Source organism: Vicugna pacos, chromosome 24 (genome assembly GCF_048564905.1).
Source record: "Vicugna pacos chromosome 24, VicPac4, whole genome shotgun sequence".
Taxonomy (NCBI): Eukaryota; Metazoa; Chordata; class Mammalia; order Artiodactyla; family Camelidae; genus Vicugna; species Vicugna pacos.
The window spans coordinates 13,100,797-13,117,436 of NC_133010.1; the positions used below are offsets into that span (position 1 = coordinate 13,100,797).

General features: G+C 44.0%; 1 protein-coding gene across 4 annotated transcripts in view; it reads left to right on the forward strand.

Moving 5' to 3' along the window:
- Positions 1-2,006: 2,006 nt before the first annotated feature.
- The window catches only part of KLHL14 (kelch like family member 14), a 180,229-nt gene continuing 165,595 nt past the window's right edge, over positions 2,007-16,640 (forward strand). For all 4 annotated transcript variants that reach the window (XR_012063850.1, XR_012063853.1, XR_012063852.1 and 1 more), the window contains exon 1: positions 2,007-2,034. The gene's annotated coding sequence lies outside the window, so the exon portion shown is untranslated. The remainder of the gene's footprint in view (positions 2,035-16,640) is intronic.

A 16,640-nucleotide genomic window follows, 5' to 3' on the forward strand; every position in this document is an offset into this window, starting at 1 on the left:
CAAGGCTGATTTTCTACACTCAGGGAGTAGGGCATTTATCTGAATTGTTTATCGCAGTAGTTGCCATCTCCCCAGAGGAGGAACCTAATAGAAGGAGACAGAGGATGCATAGGTTTTGATGAGGTTAATAGTGGGATCTCAGAGCCTCAAGTGGGACCAGCACATTTGTGAGACAGATACTGAAAAGAAGTAGTAAGCAGGTGCTTTAAGAATGGGATCTGGGGGAGAGTCGGTAGAGCTCAGTGGTAGAGCGTGTGCATAGTGTGCACAAGGTCCTGGGAAGAAATGTAATTACCTTCCCTCTTCAAAAAATAAACAAAATTTTTTAAAAAAATGAATGGGATTCAGAACTGGAGTTAGAAGAGTCGGGGGAACTCAGCTACCTCATCTAATTTATCCAGTTCTAAACTTGAAATGTACTTCAAGGTAGATTAGGCATAACTCAATATTCTGAAACTAAATTCATCTAAATTTGACATAATGAATTTCAGTTTACCAATCCTCCTTTTCTAACTGGAATCCTGAGTGTAATTGCCACTGTTGATTTTTTTTGTGACTCAGAAGATTCAAGAGAATTTCAAGCTATAGAGTCTTAAGAAGCCAAAATGTAGTATGTGTCACCTGAGACCTTTCCACATTCTGAATGTTGTGGACTGAATTTTTCCCCTCCCCCAAATTCATATGTTGAAGCCCCTAACCCCCAATGTGACTCTATTTGGAAGGGGGCCTGTAGAGAAGTAATAAAGATTAAATGAGGCCATTAGGGTGGGACCCTGATCCAGTATGACTGGTGTCCTTATAAGAAAAGGAAGAGACACCAGGAATGTACACATACAGAGAAAAGCTCATGTGAGGACATCATAAGAAGACAGCCACCTGCAAGCCAAGGAGAGAGGCCTCAGGAAACCAAACCTGCCGACACCTTGATCTTGGACCTCCAGACTCTCCAACTGTGAGGCTACATTTCTGCCGTGTAAGCCACCCAGTGTGTGTACTTGTTACAGCAGCACCGGCGGACTTATACACTGAACTCCAGTGATTCCCAAGTAGGACAACTGCTCTCCGTAAAGGAGGAGAGAGTATGAATATACTTCAAGGAAGAAGAGAGACAGTCCCAGCAACTTCGAGTCACAAGTAGTGATTTTCCGCAGGGTGAGCGCAGGGATGGCCAGTGCAAGGGGAGCTTCTGCACAATCCGCTTCTTCCTTCCTTTCAGAAACATACTTCTGAAGCTGATTCACCCCAACACCAGGAGGAATATAGTGAAAATGCTCCTTAATGACTCTAATACATAAGCACCCTTCCTGTTTCACCCTCTTACAAGAGTACACTCTGGCTCAGATGTTCGTCACCCAACTGCTGGATACTTAGAAAATCCAACCGCTGCAGCAGTGACTGTGGCAGCAGCTGTCTGATTATCAGGAGGCCAACCGTGAGCCTGAGCTGTGTGAAAACAGAGTTGTCTTCATCTTCTGCTCCATCTGCAATACCAAAGCAGGACCAGAGGCAACAGGACAAAACCAGAAATGGGAGATGTCTTCACAAGAGAAGAAATTGTCTACCTGTCCAGAGTAGAGCATCTTACATAAGAGATGAAACTTACAACCTTGCCTGTCTTTGGCGATGAGAATTTTAATTGTAATACTGGCCCACAAAGAAAGTAAAGCCTCCTATTGTTGTTTCGTAGTTCAATTAGGCCCCACATTTCTGTGCTTTATTTAGCAGATCTCACCCATGTCTGAATTCTCCTCTCCCTCCTAGGCATTCAGTTAGGCTGCAGCTTTCAGCCTCTTTTCCAGTTAGGTATGGCAATATGACTTAAGTTCTCACCAAAGGAAAATGAGTGGAAGTGACATGAGCTACTTCCAGGCCCACCTGATAATCCTCTTTCTTTTCCTTGCCCATTAGCTGGAGTGAGAGAATCGTCAGAGGACCAAATGAAAGTGACCCTCGTGATGAGAAAAGCCTGGCTCCTTGGATGGCAGCATAGACAGGCAACCCACCAACCCACCCAGATCCAATGGATGGACAGGGGTAAGAAACATTCTTTCATTATAGCAAGCCATTGATACTGGAGAGTTACTTATCAGAACAGCAGACTGACTCTAACAGCGCTTGTTTAATGTAGAGACAGCGGAGAGTTTCGTTCTTTTTAGCCGATGAGATTCAGGATATTTTATTTTATGGAAATGATCATCTGGAGCTAAACGTTTTCTGGTCACGCTGATCTTTCAGTAGCTCTGAGTTAATGCCCACACAAGGCTAAAGGGTAACTAAGCTGATGGACTTAACAATTTTTTGATGGAATGTAAAGCAGGGGTCACGGTGATCTTTACAGCTGAGTGATGTCTTTCCCCAGAGAGGTGTCATGTTGGATTCATTCCATAAGAATCACCCTCCTCTATGGGCCTTCCACGTAGACTCCTGTGATTCTGCTTCCTTTGGAATGAGAGAACCACAGAACACTTTGAGCAGTTACTGGATATTCCTTGATGATTATATAATCATACATGTTAGTGTATGAAAGGCCTAGACTCTGAACTATGGCAGTGCCGTTTAAGTACAGCCTGGACATGCTTGTGAGTTGGTCGCTGAGTTATAGCAAGTGTGTAGGGTTCCGGGACATTCTTTTAAGAGAGCAGTTCTACAAAGAGTGTGTTTGATTCATTTCTCAATCACAACCTCCTGCTTCGTAACCTACATGAAGGGTAGAAAAGACTGCATATTCTCCATTCTCTTTCTCTGCTCCCATCTGGGTTTTTCACACGCTCGTTGGAGTAAAGATATCTGGGAGTAGTAAGAAAGTGCATAGATTACTGATGTGTATCTGGATGTGTGTGTGTGTGTGTGTGTGTGTGTGTGTGTGGAGTGTGTTAACAGCAATGATAACTAGATAGCGGTTCTGGGAAAGGAAAAAAGCAGGGCAGGGAAGTAGCACTGGGTATATGAAAAGTCACCCAATCTCTGGCCTTTTGCAAACAAATGACTGGATAACCCTGTACCGTAGTATCACAGATATTACTAATTAGGGTGAGTCATGTTATTTGATAAATTTTATTATAAACAAGAACTTTTGGACATTCCACGATTAATAACCAATAACAGTTGTTTAGAACCGGATGATCCACAACGCACTTTGCGTAAACATCATCTCAGAGCCGACACTTTTTGTGACCCACATCACATCCACCTGGCCCACCTTTGATTTCAGAGCCGCTGCTATAGACACTTTCACGCACTTATTCTGCCACCACCCTTCCTCAAACCCAAGCAGCGACTTCTCTCCCCTTTTCTAACTGGGGACTTTCTCTAAAGCCACACAAAAAGGTCATGGCCAGGAAGTGTGGGGGTGGGGTGGGGGAATAATATCTGGGAGGCAGGCTAGAACCTTTAACTAATGAGACATAGGCATCAGTGGATACGTGCCCCAGCATCCCGTGTTCTGGAGAGACAATTCTGGGGTGCACCCTCTCCATTTCTTCAGAGGGCCGTCCTTGGGGTTAAGACCTACTTGCCCACAGCAAGAACCAATCAATAGTGCATGTGTATTATTTTTCCTACTTCTCTGTTTCCTTCCTGCTGTATCAAGACTACTTCCAGGGATCACCACCCAGTAAACTCCCTGCATCCAAATCCTCAACTCAGGATCTGCTCAGGGTGTCCTCACCAAGGTATCTCATATAGTCTTCACTACTAAGTTAGACTCCGCAAGCATCATGACATGTACCTGTTACATTTGTAGTTAAAAAGAAAGAGGTGGTTCACGCTCCATCTGCTGAATGCATAGAAGCTGCCAGTTACAGGACTGGCAGAGATGCATGTCATGTCCAGGACGGAAGTGCACGAAGCAGAGCGAAAACAGTGACGTCCCCTAAGAGTGCAGCTCAACATTACCTCACTGTCCCTCCCAGCCACCTTCCATCAGCCAAAAGAAATCACGTGGCCAAGACCAACTTCACTGGGGCGGGAGGGATTACAGGGGCACGCGGCAAAAGGTGTGGCTAGAGAGAGCAGAATTGGGAACAATAAGATAATTTACCACAACTGGTAATTACCATGAACAATCACGCATTTAATAACTTATTTATCGAGTACATGACATGCCAGACACTAGGGATTCAGCTGTGGACAAGATAAACATAATCTCTGCCCTTAATGGAAGTTACAGGTGTGTGTGTGTGTGTGTGTGTGTGTGTGTGTGTGTGCGCGTGTCCAAAAGTCGTATTATTCATAATTCAGCCTTTGTTGACTTGGAAATACACTTGATGTGTCTTAGTGGTCTCCATTCCAAACACGTGCTTATTGTGCAGTATCTAGATGACGAAGATATAAGAAATGAATTGAATATACAGTAATTCTAGGATGTCATTTTTAAGTTTCAATTTTGACTAAATCCCCGACTCCTTACCATTTTCCCCCATTCTACAATGAACCCCTTTTTTAAAAATCCAAGTTATTTTAATCTTACATGCATTTAGATTCTAGATAAATGGAAGTTCAATATAAAAAATTCTCTTAAATGAGGTGAATAGAAGGTAAAATTAGAGACACTCTAACGTCAGGAAAGTGGCATGTTTCTATTGATGAAATAAGTGAGGGCTATGTGATCATCCTCATTCTTTGCCAAATCTCCTGATGCCTTTTTTCCATCGTCTTTTATTCTCAGACAAAAGGGAGCATCCCTGTCATTTCCTCAGTGGCTAGCACAAATACTGAAATATTGTAGGGGCTAAGTAGACATTTATTGAATCAATGCAAGAATGAGTACATGACTCAATCAATAAATCAGTCAATGAGAAGAGAGAAACTGAAGGATTCCCTGCTGGTGTCCATGGACCACGTAGGCTTCCGTAGTCTAAGCTGGTTACATGTTGGGGGCACGTTATTTCTTTGGAGATGAGTTGAGTGGCCACTGACAAAACTCCCAAGTGTCACATGACAGCTTTCCAGTAAGCTCTCTTTTCTTGATGTATTATATCCAACATAGACTCTTACTATTATGAGACATGACGTCATCTACAGAGTTTACAGCAATGTCCCTAATGTTGCGTCTCCTAGGTTTCCACCAGCAGCTCTCTCCTCCCCAGCCATACTGAGCCACTGTTGCTTCCAGAACTTGCCATGCTCTCTTCCACCTGATTGGTGACTATAATGGCTTTTTTCTATTTCCTGTCTATCTTTCCCCTCCTTGAAAATCCTCCATTTCTCCAGTACAAACATATTTTTGTAGTCTTCCCGGACTCTCAGGGCAGACAGCCCCTCCTCCTCTGTGTCCCAGAGACACTTACACATGTGGTAAGTGTCTAACTCTCCTGATGTTATACTGAAATTACCAGCTCTTATCGTAGTTCCTAAGTAGGTGCTCAAATACCTGCTAAAAATAAGCAATAACAAGTTTATTCAATTGGCTAAAGAATTGTCAGCCAACAACTTAATATTAGTTTATTGGGTCAGACATAAAAATGCTATTATAGACATAACACACAGCCTTTCGCAGGCCCTCTCAAACCTTTCCGTCAATCCCACTATAAACACCCACCTCATTGCAAATTCTGACCTCATTTTATCAACAAGCATTTTTGAAAACCTGGGAAACAACAACAAAACAAACAGATGAGCAGACGAGCATGAAATATGCAAAATTCTGTGTTCTTGTTTGAAGGGTTGCATGTATTGCCCTTAATCCAGTTTACAAATTGCGAGAGTTTAGGGTGCTCACCGCCGTTTGTGTTTGATGAAGACACAACTATATATTTAAGAGCTGGCGAGATTACTGAGCCCGGCTGTGATCCTAGTGGTAATTAGACATTTTAACACATATTAGTGTAAACAGCTGTGTAAAATCCATATCAGTGTTAGAGACACAAATGATGTGGTTCAATTAAAATATTACAAGGTTGGTTTTTGAAGGTGGCTGGAAGATGCTGAGGTGTACCTGGGAAGATTAATTGTCCCCACAGAATGACCTAGGCTAACAGAAGTGAATTTAAAGGAAGCGCATTTCAGACAATGCAAACCAGAGATGATGGAGTAAACAGGAGACTCGGGGGCCAGGACTCCTTTTCTACCTCTGCCCCAGTCTTGTCTGAGATGCTCTGTGTCTTGGTGGAGCAAGTCTCACTATTACTCACAGGAACTAAAAGATCTCAGTAATAGTAAACTGGGTAAGACTGCCCATGCTACCTCAGAAAGTTAGCTACCACATTAATCAGGCCACAACTAAACTTTACCATCCTTTATAAGTTAAAAAATATCAGTGAGTAGCTCCTACGCTGGGAAAGCCTCATGACTGGAAAGAAAGCATAGACTTTGTGATGAACCCACCTAATTTCAGGTCTCTGCCCTACTCTTCACTGTCCGTGGGATGTTGAGCAAGTTATTTCAGCTTGCTAGACCTCAGTTTTCTCATCTGCACAATGGGCATAATATCTGTCGTGTATTAAAAGTTACATGAAATTATATGGCTTCTAAAAGTACGATATAAGATCCACGCGATCATGGCTGATGTGGAGAGCCCAAAGAGTATTATTAGCAAGAGACATTAAAATAGACAGTTACCCTACCACTTGATATTTTACACTACACCTAAAGAATCCAGTTCTCCATTGTTTCCACAGCCTTACAATGGTAGGTATGTTGCCAGTGAGGGCCAAGCTAAAGGGTTATCTGCATTCGCCAGCATTTTCTAATAGCACAGAATCCCTAGGGTCAGAAGCAGAATTTGAAGACCTGGATCCAGCTCTACCAAGGCCATCACTGGATAGCAGACAGTCAAATGATCCGGGTAAACCCCTGCTGCCCTTGGTGGGAGAGAGACAGAGACAGAGGAACCCTGCCATCTGTTGACCTAGCAGCATATTGTGCCATTTCTGATATGATCTAAGGGCTCTCCAAGCTCAGAAGGAGGATACAAGATCATTATTTATGGGAATGGGGTTGCTGACTTTCTTCTGCAAACTCCCACCATTCTACTGCGCTTTAAATATTATACGCAGGCTGGTGGAACCAGAGACCCAGGAACAATATTCCCTGCAAGTCCTTTCAGTGCTATCCCACTCCATTCCACCCGAATACCAACGTGATTATTAAAACAGCCATCTGTACTTCTCTGGGGGCACATTCAATAGATTTTTGAAGGTAAATCACATGAACAAAGAAGAATAACTCCAATATATGTCACTAGAAATAAAGGGCTCCCTACAGGGCACGTGGCACTTTTCGCTTTACATGCCAGATCTGTTATCAAACACACAGTATTGATCAAAATTACTATAAATGTTCAGGGGAAGCTGTAGCTCTTGTTCTAAAATATAAATTGGACCTCCGATTAGGTTGAAAACCATATCCTAGAAGTGCAGCTGTATTTCTTGAGAAAAAGAAATCAACAAATCATCATTCCCCTCTTTCTAAGCAGGATTATGTAAGTGACTTTTAGGTCGCCTCTAGTCTGTCCCATTTTTCAAGAGCTTCAGAAATTCCAGTCTCACTCTCCTTTGGGTAGCGTAGCACAGCGGCGGGCTCTGGATGAGCGCCCTTGTGCCAAGCTTCAAGCTTCCTTTTCCTGTTGCCAGTGAGGGCTGGCGTCGGTTAACAACCCCTGTCCCGGAAGAGCTCTCTGAACCTTTAAGACAAGTATTCCACTCGACATTCACGTACTTATTACCGATGACTTCCTTTGTTTTGCTGTGCTGTGTTGTGTTGGTTTGTTTTTGAGGGACTGGGGTATTTTCATCCCATTTATGCAATGAAAAAAAATTTATGTGGTGCCTGTTAAACAATGAGAAAAATGCTGAGTAATGAGAATTCTGGTGCAGTGGGTTGGATATGGCACAAGCAAATACTCAGGTGTGGAAAATGGAGAACTTCTTCGCTCTTTTCTTTATGTCCATAAAATCCCGATTTAAAACCCGCATTTCACCTAATTAAGGACATTTGCTATATAGCGCTCAGTTCGGGTCAACCCAGGACTTTTTTTCCGACCCCTCAGGGTTGTCTCCGTCTCTTTAGGGCAAACTCAGTCCATTCATAAGCCCGTCAATGGTCCCTTTCTTCCTAGAGCGGCATGAAAATTCGCAGGGGATTTATGAGAATTTGGGAATTCTTCACTCTCTGCAAGTTCTCAGCGAGAAGTCCCCATGCTATCTTGTCTCTGGTCGTTTTGCTGCATGGAGATATTTCGGGGCCCGACACAGCCACTATTCCTCAGCTTCTGGTGGTCACTTTGCGACCCCTCATCTGAGCCCCAGGGCTCCTGAGCGTCCCACCAGCCTTCCTGGTGGCATTCCACACCCCTCGTAGAAGCACAGAAACCGTGATGCTGTCCTGCACCTCTCTGGGTGGCTCAGCGTGTGTGCAGAGTTCCTGGCAGCCATTTGCTGTTTGTTTGTTTCCATTACTCTTGCCTGGGGCCACAGAGGACTTCCCCAAGGGGTCTGCCTGGGTTGCTCGTTGCTTCTCGGCAACCCTCACCTCAGGCCCCCTATCTGTAGCAAGCAAAAGGCCCTTTCATAAGGACAGAGCTAAACATCCTTCTGGGACAAGCAAAGCTCGCACTAGCAACTCTTTCCAAACTAAAAAGAATTTTCTCTACCCTAAGGGTCTGAATAATCAGGCTTTTCATTTGTTTACTTACTGTTCTTTCGGGTCCTATTGTACCATTGTACGCCATTCAATACATATCCCTTGAGGCAATGAATGTCAGTGACTCAGTGGGAGAGAAAAGGGTGGGAAATTTGGAAGGGCATTGGTGAGTAAACCAAAATTAACATCTCCAAATGTTATTCCATCACCCATCCAGAGTAATGAAATAGCTTTTCAGGAGCACACACTAGTGAGATTTCTGATTTGACCAGCCTGCAAATTACTTAACAGTCACGTAGTTCAGGTAAAATTCTACTTCCTGTCTCTGTAATTACAGGTCTGTTCCCTGGACCTTCTCCTATCTCGGCCTCCTTCCCTCTTGTGTAACTTCCATCCCTTAAATTTTCTGAGCACACTTCATACATACACAGACCAAGAAAGATGAACATTATTTTGTTCCTCCCAAAATAAGGAGGTCAATCTCAGCATTTCAGCTCCTTCTGACAAACCACACACTCTACTCCAGGGCTTAAATAATGTTTCAGATGGGGACACGAGGAGGTTTTAACAGATGGGAGAAAGAAGGACCGAGACGTATTCTGACAACCGCATTTCAGGGAGTATTACCAAGGACTTGGTCAGCCCCAGAAGCAAGTCACTTCCCGCTGTATCTGGACACTGTAATGGGGTATTTCATGGAGAGTTAAAAAGATTATAGAAAGTCCAACATATCCTCTGAGAGCTTATTTCTTTGTAGTACCCTGAAAATCCTGGAACAGTCATCAGGCTAGAGCATAATATTTCTAGTTATTTATTTTTCAGGGAAAAAGAATGCTCTATATAAGTCCACATAGTGTCTTTGTTGGATAAAGTTGGAAGAGCCTAAAAGGCTTACCGTCACAGCCTTTGATGAGGTGAGGAGGTGTATGTGATCACCCCTCTTTGAAAGGCAAGGACGATGCTAAATCCGGAAAGGCACGTGTCCACCCCGCTGACCACTGCTACGTGCCCTTGAACTAGGGTAAGCCTATGTCCCAGTGTGATTTTTCACCTTCATTCTCCCTCTCAAAAGTCCCTGTTTGGACGATAAATAGTCTGGTTACCATTGCTAGTGTCTAGTGCAGTTTGATGACCAAGGTTTCCCTCCTGTGTGACTCTGAAAACTGCTGACAGCCGTGTGCTGATGCCTCAGAGGCATTCTCCCCATCACCAGAGTGGACCTCTTCCCTTCAGGACTATTCCCGCTGCTCAGCAAACGCACATTATTACCCCTAATAAACTTCCTGTGATTTGCCAGCTTTTATGGCATGATAAAGCCTTTTTTTGAAACACCTACCTTGCTTTTTAGTTAGAACCAAAAGAAAACACGTTCCCCTAATGTTTCTCTCTCCCATGCCATGGCAAGTGAGAAATTGGCCTGTTCTCCCCTCCCCCACCTACTTTTTTTCCACCGTTCAGCATTTAGAAAACTCTGTCCAAGAATATTACTCTCTTAAAAAAAAAACACACACAAAACCATCATCTCAAAATTATTAAAATCTCTGTGGGAATTCATGATTAATTTTAAGGCCTGGCAGATTAAAATACATTATTATGTACACTCTAGTGCATCCTTTCAGATATTTTCAGAATCTGATTTTGCTCTCTTGATACACACCAATGACTCTACATGTATCTAGTAGATTGCAAGGAATAGATTAGCATTAAAGAGGCAGTATTGTGTTGTTAGGTTGTTATATGTAACTTGTGCTCATACATTAAGAAAAATGTACCTGGCATTCCCTCGGACATGACCAGGCCTCTTAAAAAAAGAGACCGAGTGAGAGAGTCATTAATACTTGGTGACAATACAGTTGTGGCAGCAGTTCGGAAATTCTGACCTTTGGAGTATTCATTGATGTTTTTATCCAGTTCCCAGACAGAAGACGGACCACAACAGCCTGCTAGAAAACGGAATACAGGCATTTGTTTTCAGAAGCTGTCACACTTCCTACTTCCCAATCATTAAAGAAAAAACTTGTCCTTTTGGCTTTTCCTAGGTGGTCACGTTTGCAGCTGCTGAGGGAAGGATAAACCTACAATTTCCTTCTCTTTGTTAAGGACAGAGAGTAAAATCTGTGAAAAACAAAAACACATACAAACCTTACCATGTCTCACTTCCGGGGATACTCAGATCCACTGACAAGGAAATGAGCTTGTCTCTTCTTCTAGGAGATGACACGTTCACCGCTTACAGCCTTCCTCCTTGCATGACTTTGAACAAGTAGCACAGTTCTTGGTACCCAGGTGCCGGTATCTGTCACTGTCGGTCAAGCTACCCACCTGCCTCCAAGGTATTCTGTGAGGTATGTGCCATTGTTAACAAGACAGAGGATTCTGACTCAGTTAAGGACTTCACGGGGCTTTCGACAATAGCAGTAACAATGGGTATGAGTGCTTTTTGATCCCAAAGCTCATACCCAACAATAAATTATGTAAAACAAATTTACATTTTCCTTTTTAAAGGAGGCCACCAAATGCACACACAGAGGTGACCTTTGGCAGGTGAAGCATCCATGTGGGACTGTGTCTCTCCCGTCCCCCTCTCCCTTGCCAGACACTCATTCTAACTACCTTCCTCCCTACTTCCAATTGTATAAGACATTTCTGATTTTTGAAAAAAACCCTTGACTTACGGGTTTTCTCTCAGCATCTTCACTTTTGCTCAGTACTGTGGATTAATCCTATTTCAACATGGGTTCCTAGTTTTCCCTCCTTTGAGCTCCCCACCCTCGCTCGCCGTCCACCATCCATCCCTCCTCTCCCTCTTCATTCCTCGTCACCATCTCCTCCTCTCCCTCTTCATTCTTCTCCCGTGGATAGATGGTCTGTGACTGAGAGGGACAAAACAAGGGCCCTCACGTGGAAGGAGTTACTTGTTTGTCATTTGCTTGATTGAGTTGCTCTGCCCCTCAGGAGGGAGGGAGAAGGCGGGGAGGATGAGGCTAGTTTACGCATCCACAAGTGTGTGGCCTGGGGAAAGAAGGGTTAAATGGGAAGAAGTGTCAGCCTGGGAGTGGGGTGAAGAGTCTCCTGGAAATTTGGAATGAACCAGAGGACAGCCGGCCTCCTTGTGCTGTGTAAGTCTGGGAGATTTTCTAGGAAGTTATATAGTATTTTTATACAGTGCGGTCCCCTCTTTTTTTGCCCCCCAAGGGGCCTCATTAACAGGCGTACTATTAATGGCTGCTTCCAGGTGTTACATGTTCGCCACGTGCACTATTCCACGCTCTTAAGTACAGTGAGGAGACTGAATCTCAAAGAGGCTAAATCATTTGCCTAAACTTACCCACCCGGGGAGTTAAGGAGACTGGTTCCGGAATCTGTACTCTTAGCCACTAGAGAGTAGCTTCCAATTCTGGAGTCTGGTGTTTGTTAATTTTCAATGAGATAACATACGAAGAAGAGAAAAAGATACCTCAGGTGTATTCTTCGCACAAGACTAGTGGCCACACTGATCATGACCGTGGCCCTAACTTGTCACGTGCTCATTTCTGGTGATGAACACTTTACACGTGACTTAATCCCCTCTGACTGTGCAGGTAGCTTCAGTAAAGAAACTTTAAGCTCATGAAAGTAAAGTAACTCGAGCCAACACTAAGTGAGGCGTCTCTGTGCCTTCGTATTTCCTGGTTTTGAGTTGTTGCTGCTTCTGGAATGCGACGGACAGTGTGCTGGTGGCAGATTCCATGATCTGGAGAGCCACTAGGGGACTGGTGGCACGGCAGTAGAAGGGACAGAAGTGCTGGGGACAGAGTGATGGTGGGCCTCTTCTTTCTGGTGGCATGCGCAGTCACGGGAGCCCTTTGACTCAGACAGCCAAGTGTCTGCGAAATGCATTAGGCCCCTCACCTGACTGGGGGGCATCCCTGGACATGCATGCAGTCACACCCCCCCACACCCACACCCACACACACCTCAGTGTAACATCCTAACTCTCTCTCCACTTAAACCTACTATTATAACGGACAGCTATGGTGGAAGACAAAAATTCAGGCCTCCTATTCGCTCGTTTCAATTTGCACAGTAACATTAAATAACAATTCGTCAAACAGACTGATTATGATGCGTTTAAGTCCAAATATATTAAGATTTCCACCTGCAACCAGGGTTAAAACCCTGCCCTGATTCTTGGAGACGTCACAGTGAAGTGGGCACTGAATTCTAAATGACCTGCAGTATTAATTCCCCTTTGTATCCGAGGCGGCTTAGCCAGCAGCTTTGGGCAGACCTGTGAGTAGGAAAAAGAAGGAGCGGGAGGCAGGAGAAGGGGGAACCACTGGTGCATGAATTGAGGGAGCTCAGCCATTCACAGGAGGATTCTGTAGTCAACATGTAAAAGGGGTTCTTTGTAAATTCCCCACTCATTTTTTTCCTATCCTTGTCACAAGATTTTATAGTTTTAAATAATGGGGAAACTGTAGAAGAGAATCACCAATATCAAGAAGAAAGTGAATAAGGAGAAAAACAATAGGTTTGGTCACTATTGGGTAAAAATTGGAGGTATTTGTAACCGCAATATCCTGTGCCAGAGAATTCATTAATTCATTTGCTGTTTTATTCAACAAATGTTTGCTAAGCAGGCACAGAGCCAGGAATGGGAGATACAGTACACACACAAAAAAGATGACATTCTTGGCTGTATGGAATTCATAGTCTACTGATGGAATCAATAAACAAGTACATGTTCAAGTAAACTTATGTTCATAAATATTAGGAAAGAAATTAACAGAAAAGGGAATAACCAAAATGTGAAGAATACCTTTGAACTACATTAAATCGGATAGCTGAGACAGAAAACAGAGCAAACCCTGTTAAAAAACAGAAATTCTCATTCAATGAAACATCTCTTTCAACAATCATTCAACACTCTGCCAGGCGTGGGTACATCCTTGGTTTTGATTGTGACCCAGTCTAGATGGGAAAAAAGGAGGAGAGATGGTCACATCATTAACCCCGAGACAGCTGCTCCCGTGGAAGTATCCATGGTATGGAAGAGGCTGGAAGAGTTGAGCGGAGCGATCAGAGAATCCTTCAAAAGAGGACACTTTCGAGCTGGGCCTTGAAGGATAAGCAAAAATTTAACAAATGGTCGTGAGTCTGGGCAGAAACCTGGAATAACATTATTGCGGTGAGATGCACGTCTGCTAAGGAAAGTTTGCTTTGTCCTATTGAGACAGGAGGGAAGGGGGCAGGGCACAGCCGTTAAAGGAATGGCATGGCAACTAGCACCAAGATGGTGAAAAGTCAACTCTCCGTAGACCTTGAGGCCCCAAATGGCGGGAGATCTGACTTCCAGGAGACCTTGAGCTTCATTGTACACTCATTGCAATATATTAGTGTGGCAAATGACACTGCCACAGGCACCAGGACAGTTCGAGGCTAACCATAAAAGGTCACAAAGTCGGTGGTAGCATCCCTGTCCCTTCCCCCAAAGTAGTTGGAATAATCGTCCCACTTGTGAGCATTTGTAGTTACCGAGCCATAAAAACTAACCACCCACATCTCATGGCCACTCTTTTCTTCTGAGTGAGACAGCTTGCACTCTGTCTGTGGAGTATGTATCTACCTTTATTTTAAACCTAGCACCCAACCTTGTACCTCATGGCCTTTCTCTTGCCTTCTGAGTCGGCCTGCACTCTTGTCTATGGAGTGTGTGTCTCTCTGAATGAATCTGCATTTACTCAACTATGGCTCACTCTTGAACTCTTTCGTGTGCGAAGCCAAGAACCCTTACTTGATGGTGCACATCCCTGGGGCTCATCTGGGACCTGGGACATGGCCACCCTCTTGCACCCCATTTTCCTGTATCACTTCGGGCAATGGGGGGCTACAGAGACTTGTAAGCAGAGGAGGGATTCCGTTACATTAACATTTCACCGTGATGAAAGTCAGAGCAGTCAGGGACAGAGCCAGGGAGAGTAGTTAAGAAGTAATCAGGTCACAGGAGAGAGGCCGTTAGCCATGTTCTCTACTGCTACTAGTCCCAGTGGGGATTGTGGGAAGAAGTAGGCTGGAGTAGAGACCACAGCCATGCATAGCTTTTGCTCGGAGGTCTGTGGGCCATTTCTAGGGGTACGTGGGCGTGCCCTCCCAAGCTGGCAGGTGTGAAAACTGTGCAAAGGGAGGTGAGAGGTGGGGGCAGTCCCTTCCCCAAAAGACTGAGCCTACATCTCCAAACCACTACGTGCCTCCGCCCGGTGCAGATACAGGAGAAGAGGCATCTGCATCTATACAGAGCTCTCTCTGTACTTTGGCCCTTACGGCAAGAAAAGAACACACCTGTCACGCTTCAGAAAGACACCTGTGCCATCAAGAATCAAATGAGGATCTTCCCACGTGTATCTAACCCTCCAAAAACTGAATTTCATCTTGAACAAACAGCTCTAAGCTAGTTATGTTTGAGTAGGAAAATAAACCTAGCAGCAGCATTGATCATCATCATTATTCAGTAGCTGTGGTCCCAATATCAGTGTATTTATTTCTAATATATATATATATATATTTTTTTAAACTGTATTTGGAAGAAGAGTTATTTTTAGACTTGCAGATGTCCTCAGTCTCATTCTGTGTCATTTCCTATTTGAAAACTTCAGGTGTGGCTTTCAGCACCTGCTCTTCTTGTCCCGATGATCTGTCACATTGGCATATCAAGCAGGACCCGGCACCTACAGGCCACTGAGACCAGCAGCCAGGAGGGGAAAGATGTATTTTTAATATGCAGAATGACATAGAGAGTTAAACAAGGTTACCCAAGTCCAATGGTAGCACAAAATCCACTCCCCTTTTCTCATTCTAATTCCTGACATTTTCATCTTTTCTGTAAAGACTTTTCTTTCATAGCTCAGTCGCCCTGTCCCCTAATAGAACACTCATGATAAAAAGTATCTTGCTTATGTGGTGGGAGGCTTGTTTTGTTGTGCAGAGAAAAACCAACACAACCACAAATCCAGGGGACACAGTTCTATTTTTTTAGGTTTACCCACAGAGGCAACACAGCTCCTTAGAAGACTGGGAAATGTTTACATCAAGTGAAATTGGATACAAACCACCTCCTTGAAAAGCCAAAGGCCAGAATTACTTCCTGAGAGCATCCTGTGCTTTGAGACTTTCAAACTTACCCCTGAAATGTGAATTATGATGTTTCCCTCCTGTAATTATTTTTCTCTAATAGCTTTTCTGCTTTCCTAGGTCTCTGCTTGCCTTCTCTCTCTAACTCAGAGAGGACGTTCCCAGATCGATCTCACGTGAGTGAGAAATAGTCACCCCAGCCTGCAAACTCCAGTCAGGGAGAAGGTCCAGGAAGGGGTATAAAATGGGTTTTGTCTTTTGTTTTTAATGGAGAGACACTGGTGGGACCTGACGTGGGATTCAATGACCCAATTCCCCCATCTCAGGAAAGGTGCTTCGGTTTACCCATCCTCAGAGGTGATCCACCCAAGGGCAAGGAAGAACAAGTAATAAGGTGTTCCTGTCATGAAGCCCGAGATTTTTAAAACACATTAACTGTAATTTTTAGATAGTCAGAATTTAGTGAACCATTAAAAGTGACCCAGTTCACTGAACTGAACTGAACTGAACAGATGGAATTCCACCCTTCCTATGCTTGAGTGACTCCAAGAACAATGCAAAGTCCTCTTTCAAATCCCTCCTCTGAGCTGCTTACCTCACTTAAGCAAACGTGGGGGATGCTTCAGTCATTTTTGTATTTGTCTATTCTTTTATCGCAGCTGGAAGCTGGGACTCAGACTACGCCAAATTGACGGGACTAAGTATTGTGTTTTGCAGGCTGTTTATATATTGTCCTTTCTTTTTTTTTCTGAATTTGACTCTGCATGTGAGGCTTGACAGTCCCGATCTTTTCTCTTGCATAACCTGTGTCAGATCCAGCTCTCTTTATTTTGTGACTCTCTCCCTTCTTTCATAGTCTCTCTTTCTTCCCAAAACGTAAAACACATAGTGAAGATGATATCCCACCGTGTCCTCCCTCTGCTGTTAGCAGCCTTCCGGGTGCAACTGAT